This window comes from Peromyscus californicus, unplaced genomic scaffold (assembly GCF_007827085.1).
Source record: "Peromyscus californicus insignis strain IS unplaced genomic scaffold, ASM782708v3 Scaffold_6__1_contigs__length_162567912, whole genome shotgun sequence".
NCBI lineage: Eukaryota > Metazoa > Chordata > Mammalia > Rodentia > Cricetidae > Peromyscus > Peromyscus californicus.
In genome coordinates, this window is record NW_026294584.1 from 26,790,092 (window position 1) to 26,815,557 (window position 25,466).

Genomic DNA, 25,466 nt, shown 5'->3' on the forward strand with positions numbered 1-25,466 from the left:
CCCTCTGGGGAGATATAGACTTGATCAAAAAATGCTTTTCCTGAAGTATTTCAGCTACTGGTCTTAAATTACTATTTAACACGTAACATTTTCCACAAGTTTAGATATCACATAGGATCCTTTTGTGCACACAATTTAATACTTATGTCTGGAAATCTATACTGAAAAGGCAGTTCCAGCATGTACAAGGCTTTCCCAAGGATGCGCTTATCAACTGAAGCGTGCCTTTACATTGTCTTATAGCAATGAGCTTTTCATGTTCTCATAACAAAAACTGAGGTTTCTCAATGGAGGGGTTAGGAAAAGATGACAAGGGTGTGGTTAACTAAATTGTGGCCTAGCCCACTTACAAAAAAGGGCTCATCAGCAGATTGACTGATCTTCTAGCATGCAGGAGCCCTGAAATACCCCAGCCCTTGACACCATCCTCCCACAGTGGCTTTTTCCTTTTTATTTATTAAATTTTTAAATTTATTTTACATACCAACCACAGCTTCCCTCCCTCTTCTCCTCCTGTTGCCTCCCCCATCCCTTTCTACCCCCCCCCATCCACTTCTCCTTCTCTCCATTCAGAAAGGGTAAGGCCTCCCATGGGTGTCAAAGCATGGCATATCAAGTTGAGGCAGGACTAAGCCCCTCCCCACTACATCAAAGCTGGGCAAGGCAACCCAGCATAGGGAATAGGTTCCAAAAAGCCAGCTCATGCGCCAGGGACAGGTCTTGGTCCCACTGCTAGGGTCTCCACAAACAGACCAGGCTACACAACTGTCCCCCACATGCAGAGGGTCTAGGTTAGCCCCATGCAGGTTCTCTGGCTGTCGGTCTAGGGTCCCTGAGCTCCCACAAGCTTGGGTCTGCTGTCTCTGTGGTTTTTCATCATCACAATCTTGATCACCCCCTTGCTAATATAATCCTTCCTCCCTCTATTCAACTGGACTGTAGCTTTTTCTTATATGCTGTAAACATTGAACATTTGCCTGATATTCTAGTTTAATCACATATATATTTTAAGTTTTATTGTATTTGTTTGTGTGTGTGTGTGTGTGTGTGTGTGTGTGTGTGTGTGTGTGTGTGTATGCAGAGGTGTTCTTGCCTAATGCACATGTGGAGGAAAAAGAACAAGTTGTGAGAGTTGGTTCTCTCAGCACTATTGACTTTTTAATGTAGAAGTACTGTACAGATTTTTTAGGTTAAATCCATAACAAATGTGAAAAGGATTTGCAAAAGATCAACCTGATGGTCAGGATCAAAGAAGAGAGAGTTATTGTTCTCACTGCACTGTTTGTTTCAATTGGGAAAGAGTGTTTACTCCATCATTTCTATAACTTACTGCTAAGATGAGTGGACATCAGAAATGTCCACTTACATGCAGGTTCAGCTCTCTCTCTCTCTCTCTCTCTCTCTCTCTCTCTCTCTCTCTCTCTCTCTCTCTGTCTCATCTACCTATCCCCCTCTTTCCTTTCTTTCCTCTTTGTCTGCCTCCCTCTTCCGCATATCCCTCCTTCTATTCTCTATCCATCTTAATAGTCTCCACATGAGTTAATTTGAAAGTAAGTTCTCTGTTGTTGTTTTTTTTTTCACTATGCTTCCCACTCATCCCTGGCTACTTCTCTGAACTTGTTTGTCTGATAATAAATCATGATGGTATGCATGAAAACTAGATTCATTATCGAACACCACTTGTCTCCATGTGTTTTGTTATCTTTTTAAAGGACTTTTTTTTTTCTATAAGCAGACACAGAAGAATTCAGAATCATCTGCAGTTATTTTTAATCCAAAGCTTATCTATTCACTTGTGTATCTCTCCATCTTTCTCCCCAGAGCAAGGTCTATTTCTGCTCCATATGCCTGGTCCTTTTGAGTATTATTTGAATTTTAACTTTATAGTTTCATTATATATATTATTATAGTATATTTATAACTTTATATTTGTAATTTGAATATTAACTTTCATATTGGTTTCCCTACTTCTAGTCTCTTTCCCTTCTAAGGCATCAATTACTGAGTTGCAAAATTATTATAAAACACAATTAAATAATTTATGAGCATAATCTATGTATAAAAAAGAAAGTAAAGCCTTTGGTTATCATAAAATACTTTACCATGTCCATCAGAGTATAAGTGTTGATAACGAACAGCAGGTGACTCCACTGATAGACCCATCATCATTGTTATCTCTCTCTTAGTTTATATTTCTATAACAAATTGTCATAGTTTGATTTCACAATAAACATGTATTTTGTATCGTTCTAAAGTCTAGGAAAATTCAATTTCAAAGTTCAACATCCTGATCCACAGACAGGAGAGAGGGAGAGAAAAAGAAAGAGGGGGAGGGAGAGGAGAGAGAGAGAGAGAGAGAGAGAGAGAGAGAGAGAGAGAGAGAGAGAAAACAAGAAAGAGAGAAACTAGGCCTGGCATGGACTTTTGAAACTTCAAAGCCCACCTCCAGTTACAAACTCCCTCCAAAAAGGCTATACCTCCTAATCCTTCTAATCCTACCAAAGAGTTCTACTCCCTGGTAACTAAGCATTCAAATATATGAGCCTATATGGGCTATTCTCATTCAAACTACCCCATTTCATTCTCTGGCCCCTATAGACTTGTGCCTATACCATAAAAATGCATTTAGTTCAAAAGTCATCATATTCTTTCACAGTCTCAACACTGCTTAAAAGTTCAAAGTCTCTTCTGAAACTCAAGGCAATCTTTTAACTAAAATCCCCTGTACAAATGAAAAATCAAAGAGCAGATCACAAACTTTCAACACACAAGGGCATAGAATGTACATTACTATTACAAAAGGGAAGACAGGGAGCAGAGTGAGGAAATACTGAACCAAAACAAATCCAAAAACCAGCAGGGCAAGTTCCAAATTTTGCATCTCCATGTCTGATGTTAAAGCTTTCTCCAGAACTCCAACTCCTTTCAGCTTTGTTGACTACAACATACTTCTCTCTCTTGGACTGGTTCCATACCCAGACTTCAGCTTCCCTTGGCAGTTATCCCATGGCTCTGCCATTTCCTATATCTTGACGTCTCCAACACAATCCAGGCTCCACAGCTTCATACAATGGCTTTTGATCCTCCGTGCAGGGACAGTCTTGACATATCTTGTCTCTGGGGCTTTCCTTAGCCATGGAGGAAGATTTTAAAACCCCTTTCTTGTATTCTTGATTCTAAAGCCAGAACCAAAGCTGCCAAATTATGCTACTGGGTGTGGCTGGAACCTTCTCCCCTTATTCAAATACATTTGCATCAGTTTTCTGTTTCAGGCTTCCTTCGGTGGTTAAGCTTTCCTTTAATTCCTTTTTACAAGTTGGAAGCTGGGTGGGGTGTTGCCCTGAGGTCACCACTCCCTTTATTCCATTTAACTTCCAGCTTTTTAGGAAACTATCTCCTTGAGCATTGTACTTGGCTTCAACATTATATTTCCTGGTGCTCCTTTTATTCCTAAACTGCCTATTTAATATTTTTCCTTGCTTAGCTTACTCCTTTTCATTATAGATATGCATAAAGTGACCACTGGTAACCACATGACACAGTCGATACTAGGGTTTCTTGAAATCTCCTCTTCCCATACCATTAACTGAAGTCTTCAATTTAGCCTCAGGCAGATTTTTTTTTAGGACAAGAGCAAAGAACAGGCACATTCTTTTCCAAAATATCACAAGAGTGGTCTCAAGGCCACTTACTAATATTCCCCTGCCCCAGAAGCTTCTTGAAATGGGCTCACATAGTTCAAATTGCCCTCAGAGCTGTCTTCCATGCTCCTAGTAGGATGGTGTATTAAGCCCTGTTTAATGGTCAGGCCTGCCACAGCAATGTCTGACTCCTGGAACCAATTCCTGCCTTAGTCATTGTTATAAAGAAACACCATGGCCAAAGTAACTCTTATAAAAAGAAAGCATTTAATGGGAGGCTTGCTTACAGTTTTAGAGGTTAGCCCAATATTATCACGGTGGGGAGCATGGTGGCACCAAAAGCAGACATGGTGCTGGAAAAAAGCTGAGAGTTCAACATCTTGATCCACAGGCAGCAGAAAGCAGGAGAAAGACTAGGTCTGGCATGGGCTTCTGAAACCTCAAAGCCTATCCCCTATGACACATTTTTTTCAACAAGGCCACACTGCCTAATCCTTCTAATCCTATCAAATAGTTCAACTGCTTGGTGACTGTGCATTCAAACACAGGAGCCTATAGGGGCCATTTTCATTCAGAACACCACAGATAGACTCTCACTGCATCCTTAATGGTGTCCAGCAGCAGAGAGAATGTGAAAGGCTTTTCTCCTAAGGTTCCTCATTCTATTCATGAGGTACCACCCTCCTCCTCTAATTAACTATTTACCTCCCAATGTCCACACCTTGTAGCACCTTCATATTAGGAGTTGGATAAATACATTTATAGAACACAGACATTTAACCTTTAAATGTGTTTTTGTATGACTTCCTTTCACACTGAATAAAAGTGGCCTACATATCAAGAGAATATTATGTAATTTATATACGTGACTTGTTTTTAAATCATAAAATATATTTTGATTTTCACTTTTATTTATAGCTGTCATGCTTTTAGGATGCTTGATATGCAAGTCCATGTGATAAACCCAGGTTCTAGCCAGTAGTTAGCTATGACATACTGGGAATCTGAATGAGCCATCTTATAAATGAATTCTGTTGGTCTGATCAATCATTTAGATGACTTTTGCGCATCTAATAGTGCCCCACCTGCAGGGCTTCAACGGGTTCTCGACCACCCTAAGGACGGAATGATAGAGACAGGAGATACAAGGAAATACACCAAGTCTAGATTCTGATCAAGGTGCAACTTTATTTTTCTCCAAGAGGGTTTATATAGTTCCTGCAGGGTGGGGGAAGCAAGAAGCTGTCATCTGCATAAGGTGGGGCAAGCTATCAGGATGTTTGTATAGGATGTTTACAGGGTGAAAGAGTCAAGGGCTCTGCCTCAATGTCCTGTTGCTAGGCAACCTGACTGTAAGATGATCTAGTTCCCTGTCTTATGGGGGGTCTGTATTTTTCCACTAACTAGAGATTCTATCCTTGTCCCTGACATAATAGTTTGAAAGTAATCTCATAAATTACTATGAACCTAAATTACTGAATAATTTAACCCAGTAATTCCTGAATCACAGAAACTACCCCATAGTTGTTTGTTTTAACCAAATGAGTTTTAGAATAATGTTTACAGCTAAATGAAAAATCTAACAAGTCTTTTAATTTTAGAGAGAATGAAGAAGTTATGAAATATCTAAATAAAAAAAATCAAATCTTAGGTGATAAGAATGATTCACAGAAAGCACAAGCCATCTAAAGCAGTTCACTAGGTGGGGAGATAAAGAAAAGCCATTTTGAATACATTATTTCAAAATAAAAGTCGAATGCAACAAAACATTAGGTTACATTATGCTGTAAATGGCTCATGTGTTTTCCACAAATGTCATAGATATTATTGAAACCCAAGTGTAACTGTAATTAAAAGGATCTGTCAAGTAACACATTTCTCTTGTTTGCAGGGTCATTGAACTTCTGTTTTCAATGTGCAAAAATAAACAAAATGTAATTTACAATCTGGCTTTATATTGATAAAAACAACCCAACTCCTCTTTGAGAAAAATTGTTTCTAATGAGTTCCAAATGGAAAAATTTCCTTCAAAAATGTATCTATATTTTATCAGTTGTTGAAAATTAAAAGAAAAGCATGCGCTTTTAACATCTAAAATGCCTGGACATCTTATCCTCTAATATATACATTTTGAATTGGACAGCTCTTATTTCAGGGATCTTTCCTGTGTGTGGAAGGGTCCTCAGCAATATCCCAGGCATCAGAACCCCAGGTGCCGGTACTGGTACTCCCAAAAATGTAAGGCTAAGAATTATTTATAGAAATTAACAAATGAGGCCAGAGTGGAAGACTGAAACACATTTGGTAAAAACAGCTATAGGTATAATTATACAAGGTAATTTAAATTATTGACTCAAAATAACATTTTTCAACAATAGCAATGTTCCCATCTGCTCTGAACCATTTCATTTTTAGGAATGAAATGCAAAGAGAATCTAGAACCTTCAGTTGGATTTTTCTGATTAAACGGTTTGATGCCATCTGCTATAGTTCTAAAAATCTGACAGATTGCCACAAACTGACAGTCCATGTTGCAAATCGTCAGGAAAAATGACTTTAGGTATGAGTCTGTGATAAAATCCTTACCGCAAAATATACAAAGAAAGTTTTATATTTTATAAACGTACACACATGTATACCCTCACCACTCACAGACACACACACATGCAGGCTTTCTTACACATACACATATACACACTCTCTTTCTTACACACACATACACACACAGAGAGAGGGGGTAGAGAGAGTGAGAGAAAGCATTCATTCATTCTCACCACTTTCTAGTCAGTGTCTGAATGAATTGAAATTTTATTTAAGAAAGAAGAAAGTCAATGAATTAAGTTATGAGAATGAGTAAAGTGAATAGTCCAAGGGCTCCCTATTGTTGGAATTTTCAAAACTTGAGTAAACAATGGCCATCAATTAAATTAACCAAGTCTTGAATAAGTTGAAGAAATTTTGTGAGTCTTCTACTTAGAAGCATTAAAGATATTTTTGTGGCACTATTGTTTCCAGAAAATCAAGGGGATGGATTTTTCTAGTGTTAGGGATTTCTCTGCCTGTTATAAGGTATTGTAGAATTCTTTAATATAGTGAATATTAAATGATATTCTTCCTTTTTGTTTGCCTAATTGGTAACTATTTTACTGGAATTTTGAAACAAAACAAAAACAACAACAAAAACCTGTGCTTTTTGTTTTGTATGGGCCCCTGTAGAAACAGACATTCATACAACAATGTGAGCATACTTTCATTTTCTGGTGAGGAAGCAGGGTACAAGGTTAAGAAACAGAAAAGGAGACAGTCAATAATGCTTCCATAATTTATCCATGACTGGAAACAATTAAAGTCTATTCCCACTAGGGAAGTATTTAAAGCCAGTACAAATGCACAACTCAGTCATCCTGAGAACAGGCCTGTGAGAGTTAGCTATGTGGTTAACTAAGAAACCCTCACCTCTGTATAGGTAGCAGTGCTGTCAGAATTCTCTTTGTTAAACAGGTGCAGAGCTACAGCCTGGTTCTTTGCACTGTATCAGAAGCTAATGTTCCAGGAACTTCCCTAACTGTCTCATCATACAAAGCATTAAGAAGCCTACATCTTCAAATGGCCCTGGCTTCGTTTTTATATCATTTGTATTATGGTTTTGAAACCCCTTTGGGGGCTTGGTATGGTGGCTCACACCTGTAATCCCAGTCCTTTGGAAGCTGAGGAAGGGAGTGTGTTATGAGTCCCAGACCAGCCTAGACTACAGAGTCATATCCTATTTCAAACAAACAAACAGCAAGGACTATGGGAAGTCACACGCTAACAGGGAACTCCTTTCCCATCATGATTTGGAATATACCACCCACTCATAAATATTAACTATTAAAATTATTTAAATAGAAACTGAAGCCAGAAATTGGAGAGACAATGAGGTGGTGAGGGGACAAGGAAGAAACTGGAAGGTGGAAAGGGAAGGGAGAAAAAAATATGTAGTTATATATTAATTTTTAAAAGCCAGAAAATAGTTTTCTTTTTTGTTTAAATGTGGAGTCTAATCTTCATATAAAAGACTGATATTTTCTTGGTAATGGATTCTTACACTAACATTTATTTTGGCACAAAATTTCACTAACTATTCTTTAGTTTGATTGTTGAGGCTTTGGGGCTTCTATATTTTGTCATGAATGACATTTTATTTTTACCCCCAACATAATATTTTTATTCATTAGTTGGGAAGTCCATACAATTCGCCCCTATCACACTTACTTCCCATTCTTCCCAAGTCCACCCTCCCACCCTTGCGTCCAACACACAATAAAAGAAAAGAGAGAGAGAGGGAAAAAAATCAAGTCCCAGCACTCAGGAGACAAAGAAAGGTGGATCTCTGTGAGTTCGAGTCCAGCCTGGTCTACAAACAGAGTTCCAGGACAGTCAAAGCTGTTACACAGAGAAACCTTGTCTCAAAAAAAGGGCTGTCCATGTACTCATTGAAGCATGATCAAACTCCCAATGGCCAGCCCCTTAAAGAAAACTGAGTCTTCCCCAACCCCATGCCTCCACCTGCCACTAGAAGCCGTCAACTGTGAAGAGTTACACTTCAACGTCTTTATCACAGTTTTTAAGGACTCTCTTCCAGCTTCCTGTATGGACGGTTTCTTTTCCTTTTTTGGGGTGGGGTGGGGTGGGGTGGAGGGTGGGGCGGGGATTGTCACAGAAGCCTTCAGTCAAAAAATAGTTTTTCTTTAAGTATCTGCAACTCAGAATCTGATGGACTGCTACCCTCTTCAGGTCAGCCTGCTCCAGTCTTCTCTCTGTCTCTCTGTCTCTCTCCATCTATGTATCTATGTATCTATGTATTTATGTATCTATCTATCTATCTATCTATCTATCTATCTATCTATCTATCTATATTTATATTAACTTCCACTTTGCCAAATAAACTTTTGTGTAAACTTTCTGTGTCTCTCAGCTGAATTCTTTCCTTTGAGAAAACAAGAATGTAGAAGACAGCTCCAGCTGACAACAATTCCAGTGAGGATCAGGAGAGCTTAAATATTCCGCACCAATCTTCCTTAGCTGTTCTGTGAGTTCTGCTCCAAGCAACACTAATTTCCTGACATTTGTAGCCTAGGGTGCAGTCAGGTTAAGCACTTCAGGAGCCATTGAAAGTTTTCAGAGAAGGTGACTACACATAGAGATTGGCAGTTAGCAGTCAATGATCCAGAGAACTAAATGGGCACTGATTAGGCAATGGCATCAGCTGCTACACTACACTTCATATTAAATAATAAATGCAGTAGACCAAAAATATTAAGAGACTATTGCCTTCTTGGATGTTGTTATAGTTTGAACATGGAATGTCTTTCAGAGACTGGCGGGTTGAACACTTGGTCCTCTAATGATGCTGTTTTGGGAGACTAAGGAAACTTGTAGACAAGAGCCTAGCTGGCGGGAACAGGGAGGTGTTCATTATGTGTCAGCCCCTATTTGAGGGCTAGGAGTTCTGCTTCCTGTGTGTGTACATGTGAGCAAGTAGCCTCCTCCTCTCATGACCATGTCAAGAGCTAGTAGTAATGCATTAGTGCTTCAAGATGAAACTGTGCACTAAAATATCCACCCCCTCCCCCGGTTACTTCTGTGGAGTTCTCTGTTACAGTTTACAGAAAAGTAACTAGTAGAGATGTGCTCTTAGGGAGAATATTTACCTCTTCCTTTAAAAACATTGTGCCTTTTAGGAGAATATAGATGAAATTAGAAATCAAAAAATACGTTTTAATCATTTATTCATCACCAATACATAAGTCCAATGTATTCCAATTAGCAAATTGCTTAACATTGTTATGTGTCCTTTGGTTTCTGCAATAGCTCAAGCCCCACTGGTCAACCAGCCTCAGTTTCCCTATGAAGTTAATGACTGATTTTCAGTTCTATTTCAATTTTGACTCTGAAAATTTCCTTCCCTTCTTGTGATCTCATTCCTATTTTGATGATGGCTACATTTTATTTCATATCTTGGAAAGGGAAATATCCCACTAAGTAATACTCCACAAAGTTTGAACATCTGCTTACTCCATCTTCCACCTGGATTTGACCTTCACTATTAATCTATTCTTCCACTATATTCATTCTCTTACTGCTTTATGTAACTTGTTATACCCTTATACCCTCCACGTTCAATGTGTCTATGATCACCCATTAAAACCACACCATAACACATTTATATGGCTTATCTTTGTATCACGTCTACTTTCACAGTCACAAAGACTGAGTGTACCGTGACCTCTGCTGAACTTCACATGCTGTCTGTCAGTATCGGCATGCCAAGCATTAGTGGAAATAATAGACTAATTGTTCACTGTACAAAATAAGTCTCCAAAACTCAGATGTGCTCCTTGGCTAATTTATAATCTTTAATTCATCTTTCACTAAATCTTTAAGACAATTTTTTACTCCCCCTTGAATCTCATTTCCCATTTCAATTTAAAGTAATTTCTTTTAAACTGGTTTAGGCGTTGTGGAATAACTGCATAATTAATTCAACCCCTTTTTTCCTTCTCTTTCCAGAGAATAATTTGTTTGGCTAATTATTATCTTTTCTTTTGAATCTCCCATTGTTCCTTCTGTAATAGATTATTCATCCTGTGCTCAAATGTCTTACTTCTTCATACTCATTCTTTTCCCAGCCCTACACAGTGGCAGACAATGGCCCAACCAGGCAGAACTCACCAGAAACCCCTTCTCTCTTGTCTTCCTCCCTAAGAGAAGCAAGCAAAACAGAAATCTCAGTGGTGGACTACATGGCTGTGGCTAACAAAGTCCTGCTAAAAGACCCTGGGGGAGAAATTCCTTCATAAAACAGAAGGTGAAGCTTGGCTAGAGAGGTAACTTTGTCCCCTTGCCTCTTTCACTTTTTCTGCCAGGAACATGGTTACTAAGCTTGTCATACAGCAACTCTCTCATGATATGGTTTTTACCTTAGGAAAAAAGCAGAAAGGGGACTCTAAAATTGTGATGAAGATGAAGCTAGAGGGAAGCTGAGAAATCTATCTTGCAGCTGCAGAACTCCCTCGGTTTCTCATGCAGACATCTTGCTAAGAAAACGGCAACCACCTTTTGAAAACAAAGGAACAGATAGAACTTGCTATAGTTTGAGTGTAGTAACTAACTTGTAGACTAATATGATATTAATGGGTCCCTCCTTTGATCTCTCTTCCTCCACCTCCAAAAGGCAGACATTAAAACATGACATAATCCATTGCAGGCATGGTATCACTAGTCTCCTCAATCCTTCACATTCAGCAAGTAGTGGTCAGGAGATAGTGTTTCTCAGACAAATTAGCACCAAAAGATACAGTGCTCAGCTCTACAGCTTCTACTAAGTTTGTATTAGTCATGAACACTTGGCCTTAGTTATTTTTCTATTGCTGTACAAAACCATGTAACCAAGGAAACTTATAAAAGGAAGCATTTTATTTGTGGCTTGGGTTCTGGAGGGCAGTAGAGTCCATGGGCCTCAGGTTAGGAAGCATGAATGACAGCACGAGGGTAGGCATGTTGTTGGAACATTAGCTGAGAGCTTACATCTCATCCACAATCACCAGGCAGAAAGAGAGGGCCTCATTGGGAATGACATGGGTTTTAACCCTCAAAGCCCACTCCCAATGACATACCTCATTCAACAAGGACAGAATTCTTAATCCTTCCCAAATAGTTCTACCAACTGTGGGTGGGTGGCGGTGGCGGGACAAGCATTCAAATACATGTCAGTGGAGGCCATTCTCATTCAAACCACCACGCAGTTCAAATTTAGAAAATTAAAGCTGCTTATTTTCTGGGAAAATTTAAGAAATTGATAAGAGACAATGAAGTGATCTATGTTCCTGGATCTAACACTCTCAACCTCATATTAGAGTTGTATAATGCCTGTGTTTAAAATTAAAGCAAGAAATTCAAGAAAGAAAAGACCGTCTTTTGAGCAAATGCTTCTGAGAAAAGTGGATATCTACACAGGAAAACATAAATAGTAGTGGACATTTTAAATTAAGTAAAAATGTAAAATACAAAAGGTCTACATAATAACAGAAGAAAATCTAAATAACTTTAGACATAAAACTCACTTTTAAGATACAACATTAGCCGGGCGGTGGTGGCGCACGCCTTTAATCCCAGCACTCGGGAGGCAGAGGCAGGCGGATCTCTGTGAGTTCAAGGCCAGCCTGGTCTACAAAGTGAGTTCCAGGAAAGGCGCAAAACTACACAGAGAAACCCTGTCTTGAAAACCAAAAAAAAAAAAAAAAAAAAAAAAAAGATACAACATTAAAGATAAAAGGTGTGAAAGAAGTAACTGACAAACCTGACTTCATGAAAATATGTTTCTCCCCTTCTTTGTGCTATCAAGATGATGCGAAGTCAACTTAGAGTAAAATATTTTTGAAGTACACGACTAATTGTTACCCACTGTTCTAGTTTGCTTTCTTTTCTGTGATAATCATGATGGCCAAACCTGGGAAAGAAAGGGTTTGTTTGCCTTATATATCCCAGTTACAGTCAATCCTTAAGGGAAGTCAGAGCAAGAACTCAAACAGGACAAAGGAAGAACAGTGGGGGAAAGCTGTTTACTGGATCCTCAGCTTACTTTCTTGTGTAACCCAAGACCACCCACCCAGGAGTGGTACCAGCACAGCAGGTTGCACTTTTCTATACCAATCATCAATCTCTAAACTGCTCCACACAAATTACCCAAAGGGCAATCTGAGGCAGCCATTTCTTCAATTCCTTTTCCTCTCCTGTGACTCTAGTTTGTGTCAAGTTGACAGAAACTAACCAGTACACACAGACTATATAAAACCTCTTAAAACTCAATGAGGAAACAATCTAACCTTAAAATGGGCACAAATACATAAATGATACCTCACTAAAGCAAACACACAGATTTACAAATAAGCATGCAAATCATTTCTCAATATCATATGTTATCAGGGAAATTCAGATTAGAACAATGAGATATCAGTACCCAATGATTAAAAATCTGCTCACGTTCAATAAGAATTCAAGACAACACAAAATGCTAGTGAAGACATTCAACAAAAATGCTTCATAGATGATAACAGTGCAAAATGGTACAGTAACTCTGGAAGGTAGTTTGACAGTCTATTACATAGCAAATCAGACTCAACCATGACCCCTCACAAACACTGGCTTCATGTATCAGTGCCTTCTGGAATTGCAACTGAATATTCTAAATTGCTGAAAAATTGTAACTACAAAATCAAAATCACCATCAAACCTATATAGTTTGCTTACAAGTTTGGTTTCCTTTGTTTTCCATTTCCTTCTGGTGGGCAGCTACATCCTACAATTACGCATCCTTAGAATAATCTTCGTGTTGAATGTGGTGGTATTTTATCTGTGTTCGCCAATAAAATTTATCTGAGGATCAGAGGAAAAAGCCAACTACTATATTAAACATAGAAGTCAGGCAATGGTAGCACACACCTTTATTCCTATCATTTGGGAGGCAGAGATATGTCTGGATCTCTGTGAGTTCAAGGCCACACTGGGAACAGAGCCAGGCATGGTGGCACATGCCTTAAATTCCAACACAGTTAACCATGGAAGTCTGACAGTCTGTGCAGACAGACAGGAAGTAACAGAGCTGGGCAGGAAGAGGAAGTGATGAAGCTGGACAGGAGAGCAAATGAGATAGTAGAACAGAAAGGCATATAGGTGTGGGTATACAGGAAGTAGCTCTTTGGAAGCTGAGGTGTCGGTGAGGTGAGTGAGGTTGGCTTGTGGCTTTTCCTATTTCTCTGATCTCTCAAGTTTTAACCCTGATATCTGGCTCTGGGTTTTTAATTTAATAAGACCATTTAGCAATTCATCTACAGTTGAATAAACCAGGTATTCCTATGAATCCATGTTCTCTATGATAGGGATGTCTCTTGCTTATTTTTTGTATGAGTGATATAGCTGGATGTACTTCCACATTTCTGCCACATTATTCTCATTTTTCATCCTTCTTTCCACTGTGTGTGTGTGTGTGTGTGTGTGTGTGTGTGTGTGTGTGTGTGTATGTGTCCTCCATGTGGAGGACAGAAGAAAACCTCCTGTGTTTTTTCAGGCACCACCCAATTTTTCTGAGAAGGTCTCTCGAATTTCTAGGAACTCTTGAAGTAAGCTAGCCTGCCTGGCCAGGGAGCCCCAATGATCCACTTTTATTTATATCCCTAGCACTGATATTACAAGTGTGTGTGCAATGCTTGTTTGTTTGCTTATTTATTTTTTAGTGTGAGTTCTAGGGATCAAAGCAAACATTTACAGACCATGACCTCTCCCCTGTACTAGGCCACATTTTTTCTTTAAAGCATAACTTTTATATTGTTGCCTTCCCACTCAAGCACATTGACTCCATTCTCACTGCCTAATCTCTGGAATATCATCTTTATAGTCTGGCCTATCCAGATTTATATTTATAAAGTATTCAACATTTTCTGCACATGCCCCATTTTTTCCCTGAGAGCCATTTGGTTTTATTTACTGCCAGCAAAATCCCTTCCCTTCAGCTGCTACCCAAGCTGCTTATACCTTTGCCTGCTGTTTCGATCCTAGGATAGTTTTTAAAATATTAACAATTATTAGAGTACACACAGTGAGACATGTTCTTCCTATACATTGCCAAGGAAGTCATTCAATGGAGACTTAAAGTATGATGTAAATTGTAAACTCAGAAGCTCAGGGGTCAGGCTGCTCTACCACTCACGTGAAGGCAGATTTTAATCTCTTGTTGGTCACATTTCATTATATTTGTATATGTGTGTGTGTGTGTTCGTATGTGTGTGTGTGTGTGTGTGTGTGTGTGTGTGTGTGTATGAGACAATAGTATACATAAACATTTGATGCTCTTCCAGATTAAGCTAAATCAGATCATACATGCTCATAGTGATCACTGAATAAATACAAAATAAGTACCAGAAAATAAGTGGGGAATAAATGTTAGCTGTTATTTTTATTGTATTCTAGGGAGAGAAATCTGTCAAGAAAAGCACAGTAACATAAACAAATAGCTCTCAAATAGCAGTAAGTACCATGAGGAATACGACACCAAGGGAGATAATTGGAAATAATTCTGGGTGAAGAGGCAATTAAATGGAAGACCTCCCTGAACAGGTAACACTGCAGCAGAGCCCTGAATTACCAACTAGCCTCAGTCCCCCAGAGAGATGAAGGAATGCACTCTCCAGCACAGGGAAGTGAGTGCAAGAGACTTAAGTGGTGTCACTGAACCACATAAAGGCCATCATGCTGAGCACAGAGAAGAGACTGAAGAAATTAGATAAGATGGGCAATCGACCCTTCGTGTAGGACATTGCTTTCAATCTCAGGGAGCAGGGAAGCCTTTGGAGACCTCTAAGTGGGGCACACCCTGATGACTGACTATAATGTAGAGGACAAGGGTAGAAGAGGAAAGACCATATAATGGGCCACTGAAGTCAGGCAGATTCATGAAGGCAAATCACCCATTTCTGGGGTTTGTTTTTTTTTTTTTTTTTTTGCCTTTAAAAATAAAAGGTACATTTATCTGATATAAATGATGCTGTAAATGTATTTACATATTTACTAGTCTTTTATTTTTCTTCTCCCTATTATGAAACAAACAATCTATCTTCCTAACAAATTTTAAAACGCATGGTACTGGACTCTTTACTAATGTGATGAAGCACCTGTCAGGAATCTACTCATCTTGTTTAATTGAAACTTCACATTGGCTGAGTATCAATGTCACCATGTTTTATAACCGAACCAGAAAGTATCTTTTCTTTGGAGGCTCACCTTATTCCCCTCTATCTGAAATTCCTGTGTAGTTTCCTATGGCAAACACAGGCTCAATCATTTCTATCACTTCTTCCAATGTGCCTTACAAGCTTTCCCTGCTATCAGGGAATATATGCTGTGAACTTCAATGTCTCGGATTTGTTGTAACTGAGTAGCAAATACAACAAACTTCACTCTGGATTTCTTTCAAGGTCTGTTTGAAAGTAAGTCTTATGAAGAGGAAGGGGTCGGAGGTAAGGAGGCACAAGTGTGTTCTGGAAGAATTTGGTCATGTTACAAGAACAAATTAAAATTCTTTTGACTTCTGAACAGAGGCAAAATTAGAGCGTGCATTGTTCCAGCCAAAAGTACCAAGTGTTTTATGAAGAAGATAACTGAATGTGGTTGAAAAATCAGACTAAACAACCCAACTACTGCTGTACTGTATGGAAAATTTTAAGAAAATAAATGACATGGCCCTGATTTTTATTGCATATTTAGTAAACCACTGTGAAACACTATGACCAAAACCACTGTGGGGAGGAAAGAGTTTATTTGTCTCACATCTCTTCAGTCACAGTCCACTGAGGGAAGCCAACACAGGAACTCAAACCACTGCTGGGAATCTGGAGGCAGGAGCTGATGCAGACACCATGGTGGGTGCTGCTTACTGGCTTCCTCCTCAGGGCTTGTTCAGCCTGCTTTATAGAACCCTGGACCGACAGCCTAGGGTTAACACCACCCACGATGGGCTGGATCCCCTCCCACCAATCACTAAGAAAATGCACTACAGGTGGATCTTATGGAGGCATTTTTTTTCAGTTGAGGTTCCTTCCTTTCAGATGATTCTACTCTGTGTCACGTTGACATGAAATTAGCCAACACAACCAGCAAGATAGAAAAAGTAAAACAAATAAAGCTCTATTCAAGGGAATTGAGTTGTAAGCTGATATCCTCTGAATAGCAAAATTGATGTAGAAGGAACAATGGGTACATTATACAGAACACTGGTGTTAGTTTTGGAGCATACAATCAGTTCTTTACCTTGCATAGAACGATTTCATGCTGAAAGTTTGAAGATTTTTATGTTACATCATTTAAAGCTTTATTTAACACTTCATGTAGCAGTACCTTGCATAAAATAAGATCTTAAAACAGCAGGAATATTTCTGTCAGAAGAAATTTAAAATTTTTTAATTAAATTTTTATGACTTTTTTACTTAATTTTTTTGCTGAGAACTATTAGCTTGATAGATGTGCCTATCATCAGTCTGGATAAGTTTTTCCTAATATTTTGAAATCTTATTTTTATTTTGTATATGTATATGGGTAGGGGTGTGTGTGTATGTGTGTGTGTGTGTGTGTGTGTGTGTGTGTGTGTGTGTGTGTGTGTTTGTGTGTGTAAATATTTGTATGTGCATGCCATCATGTACATGTGGAGGTCAGAGGATAATTTGTGGGAGTTGGTTTTCTCTACCATGTAGGTCACAGAAATTGAACTCAGGTCCCAAAGCCTTGTTACAAGGGCCTTAATGCCAACTCATTAGCCCCTAAACTACTTTTATTACAGAAACTGATTCAGCTATAGATATACAGATGTGTACATATGTACAATGCCGTATTTTCCAAGTTTTATAAGATGAAGAGTTATAAATAAGTATCCTTTAGTTCTCTAATTTTATACAAAAGTAAGATCAAAATGTCATTTTTGCTCGGGTAGTTACTTTTATTCCTCTGCCTTCACTTTTGAAGAACAAGCCTCTCAAAACCCATGTTTAAAATGTAAGGAGGAATGAAATATATCATGAGAAATGTTATAAGCCAAGTCTCATAAAACCATCTGCTATGGTTTCCCAAGATAAAGTATAAATGAAAGTCACATTAAAAACTTATTTCTGCCAAGAACTAATGTGACAATTTTAATAACATGAATTTAATTGGCCGGCTAGAATAGTCAACACATGTAGTTGAAGGTCACCTAAAATCTTGAAGTCTACGTGGTTCAGGAACCCACTCTGCAGTGTCTTTCTGGATTTTCACCAACCATCCACATTTCGTGGCAACTGGCATCTGTTATCTCATAGACAGTTTTGAAATGTTGAAAAACTTTGCTGACTTTCTGATAAGCATCTTGTTGTCCTCTATCATCTTATCTCTTTTTCTGAGGAGTTTATGGAGTCTAAGTATTAAGAAGAGATGTGCCCCCGATGCCCTGAGGGGATTAGTGAGAAGTTTCAGTTTCCTGAAATTGCATTAACTGTCACTGCAGTTTTCTGTAAGGTGCGTTACACGGTGAGTTGTCTAAATAAAGTTCCATGTGAAATCAACAGCCCTGCTATTCACTGTAATCTTCCCTTCAAGAATTTACTTTAGTTAAAAGAAAGTATAACTTGTAGTCTAGATTTTTTTATTTAATCTTATATTTTCATGCAGAGACTACAAGCACATGAAAAAAATGTACATTTTAAAGCCCAAGAGAAATGATACGAAAGGAGTGGACTGCAAAAAGCAAAGTGTGGTACTTTCCTATTTCTTCCATGCTTGATCCCCTGCCTTTGTTTCCCCACTTTCTGGACTGCCTTCTATTTTGTTGTTTCTTGGTGTTATCCCAAAGAATTCACCCTATTTTATTTTCTTACTAAGTGGTGTTATGTTCTCTATAACTTTCCAATGGTTCCCGACAAACACAACTCTCAACACCTAAATGTGAAAAACAACCAACCAACAAACAAACAAAACAAAACAAACCCATGTTCTTTTAAAAGCCCTCCTTTGGAGTGTGTTGTATCCAACCATAAATGCACTCCTCTTTGAGTTTTTGAAATTGATTCTTCCTGTCTCTACTTTTACCTTGTCTTCTGTTTACTCTGAACATCGCTTTCCCATCGTTATTGCTTTGCTGTTTCTTGGCCATTCTGGGTTACATTACCATGAGTTTAATTAACTATGTTAGTAACGGAAACGCTTTTCACCTTTACCTTAGTGTTTTCCCTTCAACCATCGGTGATGTACCTGCCCTAAAGCTAAATCTGAATGTCATTTTCTAGTGTAAAGTCATTTATGGCTTTTGCAAACCACTATTCATGGAGCATGAGTGTTTTTCAATCTGATTCTTCACTGCAAGTTCTGCCTTCCATGCGTTTGTTAGCAACTTACTCTACTCCAATATATTTTAAAGCAGGCCTTGGAGTGGGGATATCTTATCAGAGCCCTCTGTTTTTTTGTCTGAATCATTCTTCTTCCCACTGGAGTAGAGAGGCTTCTATAGACAATATATTAAGAAACACGAGCTGTAGTTTTCTAATTCTCAAATCTGACTGTAGCATTATATTTTCAATTATTTCATTATATTTTCAAGAAACCTCTGGATTAAGATTGTGCTGCATGTTTTGTAAGTTATCCCCGGACACAGGAGAAACTTACAATAAAACAACAAAATATTTTCAAATGAAGATAAGAATCGCACAGTCTCTATATACAGGAAGGGACAATTTAAGGGAGAATCTGCTGCAAAGATGAGATGAGATTCTATTGGAGGAGATAAAAGAAAGGAAGGAACGTGTCTGTATTTGAACACATCATTACTAATGACAAAACTGATATTTAGTTTTTAAGTAGAAAAATCATAATTAGCAATGCCTAAAGCAGCAGCCCTGTGGCAAAACTGCAAACAATGTATATAGTGGGTGATGATAAATACAAAGCAGTGGTGGCAGCTACGGTATACAGGGCATAGAGAGTCAACCTGAAAAAGATTTCTCTATCTGGGTAAGAAAAAAGAATGATCTCAATTAGCACAAACTATAGACATTAAAAAGTAACAAACAAAAACGAAGGAATCTGGAAACCATGGTAGCAAATTGTAAACCATTACTTCTAAAAATCTAAACTAAAAAAACCCTACAAAATAAAAACCTAACCTCAAAGGAAATTTATTAGTGTTGAAAAGCAGAGAAACCCCAATGTCAAAAATAACAACTGTTGCTTTTTCCAAAGATGATGACCTCATGAAGAGACCGTGCCTCTTGCAAAGGATCTCCTTCATCCTTCTCCAGAAGAGGAGAAGAGAAAACACAAGAAAAAGCATCTGGTACAGAGCCCAATTCCTACTTTATGGAGGTGAAGTGCTCAGTATGCTATGAAATCCCCATGGTCTTTAGCTGGCTGCTCCACTGCTCTCTGTCAGCCCCATAGGAAGAAAAGCCAGGCTAACAGAAGGATGCTCCTTCAGGAGGAAGCAGAACTGATAGCACCTGATTCAGGATGAGTGGGAATCATCCCAATAAACACATTTTTCATTAAAAACCAAGAACATAAACATGAACAAAAAAAATGTTAAAATAGTAATTTTATGAGTCATTAAGTGAGATAATGGTGTATTCAAAAGTCATGTGGAAATGCTACACTACACTTTCCAGGTTAAAAAACATGTCATAGACAATTTTATCTAGTCTTTGAAGTCTTTAATTAATCTTAAGACCATTGCTTCCAATGTCTAATCCTGTTTGCATCAGTCTCATCATGAATTTTTTTTTTATTTTAATTTTTAAAAGGACAAGCAAGCAAGAGTAATAAAATGAAGAACGTGAACATTTGCTTCCCATGAGGTGATTAGATTACCCATTGTAACATAACTTAAAGTTTAGGATATCTTAGGACCAAGGAAGAGCTAGCATGTTTTACATCAACAATAGATTTGAAATAACGAGGTAAAAGAAGAAAATTGAACAAAAAGAAGTTTCTAGGTGAATACAATCTTACTTTCATTTACTTCATTGTATTTAAATACATTTTATTTCTATTAAATCTGTAAACACAAAGGTCAGACGATAAAATGTCTGTGAAGTTAAGGTAGATGGATAAAACTGCCTACGTCATTTTTGACAATAGAAATATAAAGGTGCATTATAGAGTTGTGTAAGTGTGGCTTCTCATAGAAGCTGAAAAATTAGTAGTGCTTCAGTGCTTACACAGTAATTGATAGGTTTGCATATTTTAATTGAGAATTTTTTAGTTTATCAAACTGAGTAGCAATCTCCTGGCCTACACTCAAATCCATATCAAGCCTCTGCTTAGGAATTAATGCTCAATTAGCATTGTCCTTTAAACCAGCTATAAAGGAGAGTGCATTTCCTTAATATACATCCACTCCTCCTACTGCTCGACTTCTATTTTTATCAGGCAACATGATACAGGATTTAATTCAGGTCAATCACTTACTAATCCACAGCATGATTGAGAAAGCAGCATTGCTGAGGGGTCTGCATCGGTATTTAAGCTAGCTTAATTTTCTAGTATGCTTTAATACCATCGCCTAAGACTTAAGAATCAATAATGAGAGGCTCATCCCCACAAAATCACTTGAAGCCTGTGTCTTTTGGCTAGAAAGACATTTTTCAATGGCAGTCCCAGCTCTCTTCCATCATATGAGAGCATGTGCCATTTTGGCTTCTTTGAAACAGAGCTTCGAAATTTTATTTATCAGAGCATTGCGAACCTAGAGTTTTCTTTCTTTCTTTTTTCAATTAATCTATATGTACAGAGACAAATGGAACAGAAACAGGATTTCATTTTTATAAACATTAAGGACAATTGAACAAATAATATATCTAATAAACACTATCATTGGATTTTGGAGCCTTTGGTCCATTAAACAAATAGTAATACATATGACATATATTGAATACTTTTATAACTTCAAGTTAGAGGATTCATGGTAAGCTGTTTTTCAGACAGATTATATTTTGATAGAATGATTTAGGGCTTTTGGTTTATAGGGCTAACAGGTTTTGCAAAAATATAGGCCTTATAACATTAGGAAACTGTCTTCTCCTTTCAAATAATTACAGCATTCTGAAGAAAATTATGTTTTCAATTTTTAAAAGAATACATTGTCTTAGCTTGCATCTCTCTTTGATCTCTAATCAAACACTACTTGGGAAGAAGTGATTTATTCCCCTATAGGTTACAGTCTGTCACTGAGGGAAGCCAGAGGAGGAAGTAAAAGCAGGAATCTGGATTCAGTAACTGAAGACCATGGAGGAATGCTGCCTACTGGCTTGCTCTTACTGGTTTACTCAGCTACATTTCTTATAGAACCCAGGACCACATACATGCTCAGGGTTAGCATATCCCACAGTGTTCTGGGTCTTCCTATTTCAACACTTGATCAAGAAAATGCCCTACAGACATGTCCAAAGAAGGCCAATATGATGGAAGCAATTCCTCAGTTGAGGGACCCTCTTCCCAGGTAACTTTAGTTTGTGTCAAGTTGGCAAAAGCAAACAAGTAGACATACAAACAAATATGTACATTAACCACACACACACACATATTTGACATTTTATGGAGAAAATAAAAATATATCTTAAAGTCACAGTCATATTCTAATAGCTCTGAGCTCTGCCCCCACCAGCATTAGTAAGCTATTTATGGTTCTTCAAAAAAAAAAAATGATGCTATTCTATACATAGGAAATCACACAATTAAATTGGTATTATATAAATAACAGATGGTTTTAGATTATTTTTTTCATGGATGGGCTGATGAAAACAAATTTAACAGCTGTCATGATCTGTAGACTTCATTCACTGTAACATAGTTTACTGTCTGTGGGCTTATGCTTTACAAGATAGGGCTGAAATAAGGGCTTGCTTATAATTCGAGCATATTATGTTGTTCCACAAAATGAGCCTACATTTAAAACAAATGCACTATTGTTTTACTGGTTTCTGTTTCACTTCCAGTCTGCTTCCTGATTGGGATGGAGACCAAAAATCTTTGAAACAACCACAGCGGTGCAATGAGCTGATAGAGTAAGAGGCCCTAGGAAGGCTGGGGATATAGCTCCATGGTAAAGTTTTTACCTAGTCCACACAAAAGCCTGAGTTTGAGCTCCAGCACTGTCAAACAATCCAGAAGAAACAGGTCCTAGAAAAATATGACATTTTGGAAGACAAAGGAGTAAAACTATAGGGTTAAAAATTTTCTGGTTAAAGAGACAGCAAGTAACTGAGTGAAAATGACCAACTTCAAATTTTATATAAGGCCAATCATTTTAAAATAAAGTTCAATCATTATAAAATGTACTACTCGTAATTATGTTCACACTATATCATAGACTTCTGCCAAAACAAATTTTTAATTTTCTTAAACATTATTGAAATTACATCCATAATAATGACTTGTAAAACAGTATCAATGTCTACACAGGTTTGGTAATGTAGATGCAAGTGCAGATCAACTCTTATGTTCATCTCAATATTTATAGCAGGGGAGCTCTGAATGCATTGTTTTGGCATATATTTGAATGTAATTCTTGATTACACTCTTTCCCCATATATTTTCATGTTCTCATTCCCATTGTAACAGGGCTACACTGAGATGCTGAACACCGAGTGTAATTGCCGGCCAACAATGAAGAGTCTCTGCTGTGGGATAATGCTTTTGTACACTGGTTTAATAAAATGCTGATTGGGCAATAGCCAGGCAGGAAGTATAGGCAGGGTGAGCAGACTAAAGGAATGCTGGGAAGAGTAAAGTCAGGAGTCACCAGCCAGACACAGAGGAGGCAAGATGACAAGGCAGAACTGAGAAAAGGTAACAAGCCACATGGCTAAATATAGAAAAGAATTATGGGTTAATTTAAGTGCAAAAACTAGTCAGTAGTAAGTCTGAGCTAATGGCTAATTATAAATAATATTTATATAATTTATATAATAAGCTAATATATAAATAATATTAAGCCTCTGTGTGATTATTTTATTTTATAAAAGGCTGCAGGACTGTGGGTGAGAGATTTGTCCTGACCGTGGGCCAGATGGGACACAGGAAATCCTCTGACAACTAGCATATCAATACGGGGCTCTTGAGTTTCCATGAGGCCTAAAAGAGTTTAAAAAGGGCTCTAAACACACAATAATGGAGCCAAAAATAGTTTTCTACTTCATGTCTCATGCAGGCCAAGATATAGAGATGCTAAGGTACAGAGATGCCATGGCATGCAAACTTGAGCTAAGCTATGGCAGGTTCACAGCATGTGGGCTTGAACTAAGCAGCATGGCAGATTCCCCACAGTGGCACACATTGGTATCTCCAAGCCACACAGCATTCTAATTCTTAAAGATATAGACACACTACTTCCTGGAGTTGGTGGTAGGCATACTTCCACCAAGTTGGGAAGCTGAGGTGGGTGGAGTCAGCAGTCAAGGCTGTTGTGTTGGTCCTAGTCAAGCAGTTCAACAGTTTAAAATCTCTCCTGGTCAGAAAAGGATTATAGATTTACAATAAAAAAAATTCAGATGAAATAAAACCCTAAGTTTACAATGTATATAAAAATGTACATAGGCTTGGAAGAAAGAGGAAAAAGAGGATAGACAGTTATATAAAGAAATAGTTTTAAAAAAATAGTCTTTAAAGAGACAGTAAAAGTATATAAAAAATAAGCCATGTAAAGATGGATATTGCACAGAGAATCTGGATTATATTGTCTTTGGTATTTTTAACTGCAAAAAGACATTTGATTGTAAAAGTTGTTGAGTTAAGCCAATATATATATTTTAAAGGTATCTGGACTTCAAGGTTTATGTCTAAGGATATGTTACTTTGGCAAAGAGGTTATGTTTTTGTTTCCACACTAGATGAGAACCTGTGGATTGCTTCAAGGCTAGTATGATTTGATCAAGGAAGACCCCCTAAGAGGCCCAGATGATCCAGCATCTAAAAAAGCTTCAAGGCAACTGGTTCAGAGAATACAGCATCACAGACTACTCCAGTCAGTACTTGACCATAATTCTTAATTTCTCAGGATCCCCAAAAGACTGCCAGTGCCCCCAACAGCAGGAAGTAGTATGATAAGCTATGCCCAAATTCCCAAAATATAGTCTATGTTTATTTTTGTTTGAAGGGGATTGATGATAAATACAATCTCTTTCTAAAAGAAGAAAAGGGGATATGATACAAAAGTGTAGGATATAGATATGATAGGATAAAAGGGTAGATTGTTATATCTATTTTTAAAGAACATCAAATTGTTTAAAATGTTTTATATTGCTATGGATTTTAGTTTATTGATACAAATTTAAAGTTAATTTTGTTATACTGTATGTATATTTCTACTATTGTTTAAGGTATTATGTTTGTGCAGCTCATTTGAAATTGTAATGTATAATTGAGAAATATAGTCATCCATAATAATCAAACTTATAGTCATGTTAGTTAAGCTTTCTAGCTATACATAATATATTTCAATTAGGTAGGTAATCTTCAAACACTTCAAAGACCTACAGAATATGGCATTTAAAATGTTTTAAAAACTTAGACTTTCTGGACAGTGAGACATGTCTGCTCTTGGCAGCATTGATTTACTTCAAAAAAGAAGATGGGTGTCGAAGACACTCCATATGGAGTTTATCTTCTTCTTGACAAAAATAGCCATTTGGGCAAGAAACTGCTCTTGCCTGGACTGCTGATAATAAGTTGTATAAACTTGGCATACAGGACCCATAGGAAAATGACCACTGAATTTGCCAAAACAAAACAAAATGATTCTTAAGGAGTTGGCGAGGTGAGGTTGGCTGTGGCTTGTTCTGCTTCTCTGATCTTTCAGCTTTCACCCCAACATCTGGCTCCAGATTTTCAATTAATAAGACCGTTTAGCAATTTGTGTTACACCAAGATTCAGAATTTATACTGTCTATTAAAATATTGTAGCTTTTGTATTATAATAACCTACATTATTGAATTGGTTAAAAATTTAACCAGTCACAAACTCTGATGTGAAAAATTAGTATATACACCTTCAAATTACTAGGAAATAATGAATGCCTTTGTCTAGATCTGGAAAACTGAGTAATTTAGGGGTTAGGGGCTGTAGAGATAGATCAACTGTTTAGAATAGTTGCTGCTCTTGCAGAGGACCCAGGCTGAGTTCTCTGCCTCACAAACATCCAGAACACCAGTTCCTGGTGATCCAACATCCTCTCCTGACCTCCTTGGGAACCAAGCATGTGCATGGTTCATATACAA

The 25,466-nt window shown here is 37.7% G+C and overlaps 1 protein-coding gene and 1 pseudogene across 1 annotated transcript in view; one reads left to right on the top strand and one right to left on the bottom strand.

The window, feature by feature from the left end:
- Thsd7a (thrombospondin type 1 domain containing 7A) overlaps positions 1 to 25,466 on the bottom strand; it is a 399,677-nt gene that overhangs the window by 345,349 nt on the left and 28,862 nt on the right. The gene's annotated exons all lie outside the window — the stretch shown is intronic.
- Positions 17,637 to 19,687, top strand: LOC128098593 (40S ribosomal protein S27-like; annotated as a pseudogene).